The 6,993-nt window shown below is 42.9% G+C and overlaps 1 non-coding gene across 1 annotated transcript; it reads right to left on the bottom strand.

Annotated features, from left to right (window-relative positions):
• Window positions 1-5,807: 5,807 nt before the first annotated feature.
• trnas-gcu (transfer RNA serine (anticodon GCU)) lies at window positions 5,808-5,889 on the bottom strand. The gene has a single exon. It is a non-coding gene; the product is annotated as a tRNA-Ser (tRNA).
• Window positions 5,890-6,993: the final 1,104 nt, after the last annotated feature.

Here is a 6,993-nt window from a genome sequence, read left to right on the forward strand (position 1 = left end):
TCAAGGCCCTCAGTTTTTCCTTGTAAGACATTCCTTCCATATCAGGCAACATCCTAGAAAATCTCCTCTGCACTCTTTCCAAAGCTTCAACATTCTTATTATAATGCGGTGACCAGAAGTGTTCACAATACTCCAAATGTGTCCGTAACAGAGCTTTGTACAGCTGCAGCATAACCTCCTGATTCCGGAACTCAAACCCTCTATTAATAAAGGCCAAAACACTGTATGCCTTCTTCACAACCCTGTCAATCTGGGTGGTAACTTTCAGGGATCGGTGTACATGGACACCAAAATCTCTCTGTTCATCTGCATTCCCAAGAATCTTACTATGAGCCCAGTATTTGCATTCCGATTACTCCGTCCAAAGTGTATCACCTCACACTTGACCTCATTAAACTCTATTTGCCACCTCTCAGCCCAGCTCTGCATCCTATCTATGTCTCTCTGCAACCTACTACATTCTTGGTCACTATCCACAACTCCACCGAATGTAGCGTCATCCGCAAATTTACTAACCCACCCTTCTAAGCCCTCATCCAGGTCATTTATAAAAATGACGAATAGCAGTGGACCCAACACCGACCCTTGTGGAACGCTGCTAGTAACTGGACACCAAGATAAACATGTTCCATCAACTACAACCCTCTGTTTTTTTCAGCGAGCCAATTACTGATTCAAACTGCTATGTCTCCCACAATCCCATTCCTCCGTATTTTGTATAATAGCCTACTGTGGGGAACCTTATCGAACGCCTTGCTGAAATCCATATACACCACATCAAAATGTTTATGCTCATCTACCCGTTTGGTCACTTTGTCAAAAAACTCAATAAGATTCGTTAAGCACGACCTACCCTTTACAAAATCGTGCTGACTGTCCCTGGTCAGATTATTATTTTCTAGATGATTAGAAATTCTATCTCTTATAACCTTTTCCAACGCTTTACCAACAACTGAAGTGAGACTCACTGGTCTGTAATTACCAGGGTTGTCTCTACTATCCTTCTTGAACAAGGGAACCACATTTGCTATCCTCCAGTCCTCAGGCACTATTCCTGTAGACAATGATGATTTCTAGATCAATGCCACAGGCTCGGCAATCTCTTCCCTTGCTTCCCAGAGGATCCTAGGATAGATCCCATCCGGCCCAGAGGACTTGTCTATTTTCACACTCTGCAGTATGTCTAATACATCTTCCTTGTGAATCTCAATCTCTTCTAGTCTAGATGCAAGTATCTCTGTATCTTCCTCGCCAACATTTTCATTTTCTGTAGTCAACACTGTCGAGAAATATTTATTTAGTTTTTCCCTATGTCTCCTCTGACACCACACACAACTTCCCACTACTATTCTTGATTGGTCCTAATTTAACTCTCTTCATTCTTTTATTCCTGACATACCTATGGAAAGTCTTAGGGTTAACCCTGATCCTATCCGCCAACAACTTCTCATGTCTGCTCCTGACTCTCATGTCTCCTCCTGGAACTTCTGAGCTCTCTTATTAGGTCATGCAGGGAAACGATTCTGTCTTCTGCACAACATCATTCTGCTTCAAAATATCAGGCAGTATTTCATATTGATTACTGTAAACGTTAACCTTTAACAAGTCATGACAGTGAAAGCATTGAATCCTCATCACTATACTACCAGGGAAGATTTCTGTTAACACCACCCTGGATACCATGAGATTCGTCATTCTATACTCTCATTCTTCTGTGCATGATCCCCTCGGCTCTATTCCGTTCGTGTTGTTTGGTTTACAATACTGAGGCGAGCCAATTATCTTTGCATTTCAGTTTCTAATGTATGAGACCTTCTCTCTGAGCTGACAATGTGATTGCTCAGTGGTGATAACACTGGCCTTGTAAACTAGAAAAGTGCTTGAAATAGGCCATTCCTGTTTTTCATTCCAAGAACTTGAGGAAAACCGTTCGGCAGGACAGGAAATAGCGGGAGTGAGTAATGATCACGTTTGACAGCAAGAACTAGGTGAGGCAGTGCAAACTACAGATTGAAGGGGAAACAATGCACAAGGATCACTGGGACGGGTGGGGTTGAATGCTTCCTTTCTTCGCTGTAACCAGACACTGGTGTTGAAGTCTAAAATGGGACAATATCAGCCAAGTCCGTGAAATCTTACTTTCTGCTTGTTTTCTCTCGAGGATTGTGTCACTCTTGGGGAAATGTGCTTGCGTGCTTCAGTCTGTGGGTAAAACTGGGGTTCAGTTCCCCGACTGAATGTGAGTGCATTTTTCCCATCTCAAACTTTACTCCCATTTGGTGTGTCTTACGAGATTAAAACGTTTCAGAGAAATTAGCATTCAGATAAACACGTGAAACGTCAGAGCTTCCAAGTTTACAGACCAAGTGCTGGTAATGAGATCAAGGGACCCATTTCTGTGCTGTAAACACTCGATAATTCAATCATTTTTGAAGGGAAACATATCTGCAGTGACATAATTCCAAAAAATGTGTTATGAAGAAACGGTGCAACTGCTTCTGCCCTCATCCCTGGTGTTCCAGTGGTTCGTATTCAGCGCTTTAACTGAGTGGCCTGGATTTCATTACCGTTCAGGAAATCAGGACTTCTTGTTCCTGATGCAGAGAGCGCAGGTCTACCAGGAATCTGTTTCATGCCTTAGATCAGTCAATACCGCAGTCTTCAAAGAAGGGAAAATTTCTTCCCTCTCTCTGCACAGTCGGACAGTTAATCCTTCATTCTCCTCTGATTCCACTTCCCAAAGAGTTTCAAAATACCGTAAAAACTGGGTCTCAGCTATTTCTTTTCTGCGCTTTTCATAGATAGGAGCTGCAGCGATTGAGTGCATTGGTTTCTGAAAACGAAACGTACGTATGAGCAATGTATTGGGCTATTCCAGGATTGCCTTCTCTGACAACGGTAGGACATGACTGATGTTGTCTATGATATGGAAGTGCCAGTGTTTGAGTTGAGTAGACAAAGTTAGAAATTACACAATATCAGGGCATAGTCCACCAGGTTTATTTGGAAGCACTAGCTTTCAGAGAGGGTGGGTGATTTTCTGCAGAAACTTGGTATGTATGTCAATATCCGCAATCCTTTGGAAGATCATCTGGACTTTAACAGACCGTTCGTGGTGTCGATGGTACCCATGACTTGGAGGTGTTGGTGTTGGACTGGGGTGGCCAAATTTAAAAATCACACAGAGCCACTTTAGATTCCAACAGTTGACAAATACCTGATGAAGAAGCAGTGCATGGAACACTGATGCTTCTAAATATGTCTGTTCGATACAATCTGGTGCTGTGTGATTTTTACTCTGATTGTTCTTGGTAATGTTTAACTGATCGAAGACAGTGAAAGAATTTTCGTTCGTGGAGATGAAAATTTCAAATATTATCCACCTCAGCGGAACAAAAATGATTAGTTTGCATGTGTGATGAATCTCCACAATGCGCTTGCGCCAAGTAAAAGTCGCACTTCCAACTGCCTGATCCTTAGCCAGCTATAAGAATGGTTGTACCACTGGCCAGATGCACAGCTGAGATTTTACACGCTACAGAGCTGCGGTGTTAACAAGGACATGAGCAATAACAGTAACAGTCACAATGTGAACAAAGAACAAAGATAATCACCTTCATTGATTCACTTCAAATTGTCCTCAAAAAACCACCATTCACAATCTGATCATCCAATCAATGAGGTCCCTGCTGATCAAGGAAATTGCAACTTACTTTGCTGCTTTTTCACCATAATTTGAGGTAAACTCCAGCCTAATCATAACATTGCATATTCCTGTTAATTTTCAGTTTTAGATTACGTTAATGATCTGTCCGTATTTGCTGGAAACTGAACAACATGAAATGACTGAAAACGTCCTTCCGGTGATGTAAACCAGTGCAGAGTCGGCCAGAAAAGAAAAGACAAAGAAAAGACATGAAACATCACTCCCATTTGTCTCTGTACCAATGCGTTTTGCTGAGTTGAATATTTGCAGGACTTGTCTTCAATATCTAAAGAATCAATTATTTCCCCGGGAAAGATTCTTCATAAATCAATTAACATCTGAGTCGTTGAATCATATTTTACTTCAGTTTAAAATAGTTGAATATCCTTTCCCCCAGCCTAATGTCCCAATCCTCCCTCCTCATCCATGTAAATACCAGCTGCTCCAAGTGCAGTTGGAGCTCCCAATCTGACGTTTCAATGCTCCTTGCTGCTCCATTCAATCGAAGCTGCTCTACTTGAAGTTGGAGCTCCCAGTTTGATGTCCCAATGCTCCCTGCTCCATGTCAATAGAAGCGGTCCAGTTGAGGTTGGATCTATCACTCTGATGTCCCAATGCTTCCTGCTGCTACATGTCATTAAAAGCTGCTCCTGGTGAGAGTGGAGCTCCCAGACGGATCTCGCAAAGCTCCCTGCTCCATGTCAACTGAAGCTGCTCCAAATGAGGTTAGATCTCGCAGTCTGATGTTCCAATGCTGCCTGCTGCTTCATGTCAATAGAGGCTGCTCCAGGTGAGGCTGGATCTCAGTCTAATGTTCCAATGCTCCCTGCTGCTCAATGTCAATAAAAGCTGCTCCAGGTGTGGTTGGAACTCCCAGTCTGATGTCACAATGCTCCCTGGTCCATGTCAACAGTCGCTGCTCCAGAAGAAGTGGGAGCTCCCATTCCTGGCAGATCACACACCTCTATACTATCATAGAAATACTGCCCACTGAGCATTTCCACCACTGGAGCCATTGGTGGTATATCCACATCATGAGAAACTGATATTAATTTTAGGCACCACCGAATCATTATTTCCAAAAGTCATTCTTTCTTAAACCTTATTTAGCATGTGCATATTGCAGTCAATCTGAAGTTAGATAATGGTGCTAATTGATGTATTCTCAATAAAAATTATATCCTATTTTTCATGTTGAGTAATTGCGACTTAGCAAGGACAATGTTTGTAATGAAATCACACTTTTATTCCAGGTAAGGGAATGTGGTTTGCATAATTTAAAATAAACTTGTTCACTGTGTAAAATGATCAAATAGATCTCAATTTCAAAACAAAATTGGTTACGTTGTCATCCATCTGAAATGTGGTGCCTTATTCTTTCAACCACACGGGTATTAGAACGAAACGTCTGTTAATGACATGTGTATAAAGACACTTTAAATCATTTTTCATGTTTATGCTGCATGAATCTGCGGTTATTGATCCACAGTTTAGGTTCAGTCCCTACAGTTAACATGCTAACATGCATAACGAGAGGGAGCTCGCTTCCCGCATCTTGTATTTGGGCCTTATGTCCAGCAGTCATCAATGGCGAGAGCAAGGGGCGAGGGCGAGACCAATGTGTAAGTCTTACCGTGCCCATGCACAGCACCCACATCGGGAATTCTCTACTGTGCATTTTCAGCTAGTTCTCGGTGCCCCCACACCCACGCCCTGCTCCTTTTGAAATATCTCCATTATTTTGTGCTCTTCTCACCAAGATGAACCACTTCTACTCAACCTGCTCCAGATTTCATTTGACAAAATACTCATTAGGAATACCACTGCATAAACATGTCCTTCACATCTCTTGTTATTTGGTTTTCCTGGATCTCTTTCATACGATAAAAGGTCACAGCAGCTTGACTTGGAAAAGAAAGTCGCGTTCCTTTTCAATATCCCAATGCAATCTACATTTCAATGCAATTTAGGCAACAGGACCAAATTATTCTTTGAGATTTTATAATAGCATCGATGCATACAAACTGACATTGCAGTTCCAATTTCAGGAAGACAGTTGTGATCATCCAAAAATAGCAACATTGAAAACCACTGATAGCACCGACGAGAGTGGGACTCGAACCCACGCGTGCAGAACACAATGGATTAGCAGTCCATCGCCTTAACCTCTCGGCCACCTCGTCACAGACGACTGAGTCGCTATAACCTTATGAATAAGTGAATTGCATAAATTATGCAGAGCAGCAGACATTTCTCCCTTGTTTTGGTGAAATCATAAATAGCACAGTACGGTTCCAAGACTATGGTCTGACCTCTGGGTTGTGGGGCAAGCGCATTCCCACTGTGACACTCTGCTCACAGTGGTCTGAACAAAAATGAAGAAATGACTATGTAACAAGGTCTGTTGAATTCTGTGAAGATTTGAAGTCAATGGAATGAAGAACTCGAGACAGCAGGAGGTGTTCTTTCAAGAAAGAGTTGGATAGAGCTCTTAAGGATAGTGGAATCAAGGGTTATGTGGATAAGGCAGGAACAGGATACTGATTGAGGATGATCAGCCATGACATTAACAGTTAAATGCGTGGCTACAGGGATGGTGCAGGAGGGAGGGATTCCGGTATTTGGATAACTGGGGTTCTTTCTGGGGAAGGTGGGACCTCTATAAACAGGATGGTCTGCACCTGAACCTGAAGGGCACCAGTATCCTTGGTGGGAGGTTTGCTAGTGCTCTTGGGGGGGGGGGGGGGGGTTAAACTAACTCTGCAGGGGCATGGGAACCCAGACTTTAGCTTTAGGGTGCAGGACCTGGAGTGTCGGGAGGTTAGGAACATGGCATCAATTTCAAAGGAGGGTGCCCGTAAACAGGAAAGTGGCTTGAAGTGTGTATACTTCAATGCAAGAAGTATACGAAATAAGGTAGGTGAACTTGCAGCGTGGGTTGGTACCTGGGACTTCGATGTTGTGGCTATTACGGAGACATGGATAGAACAGGGACAGGATTGGCTGTTGCAGGTCCCAGGGTTTAAATGTTTTAATAGGGTCAGAGGTGGGGGTAAAAGAGGGGGAGGTGTGGCATTGCTTGTCAAAGATAGTATTACAGCTGTGGAAAGGACGATGGATGAAGACTCGCCATCTGAGGTAGTTTAGGCTGATGTTAGGAATAGGAAAGGTGAAGTCACACTGTTAGGAGTTTTTTACAGGCCTCCTAATAGTCCTAGATACGGAGAAGAAAGGATTGCGAGGATGATTCAAAAGAAGAGTGAAAGTAATAGGGGGACTTTAACTTT

This window comes from Chiloscyllium plagiosum, unplaced genomic scaffold (genome assembly GCF_037043375.1).
Source record: "Chiloscyllium plagiosum isolate Xiang-an unplaced genomic scaffold, Cpla_swu_hap1 HiC_scaffold_18, whole genome shotgun sequence".
Taxonomy (NCBI): domain Eukaryota; kingdom Metazoa; phylum Chordata; class Chondrichthyes; order Orectolobiformes; family Hemiscylliidae; genus Chiloscyllium; species Chiloscyllium plagiosum.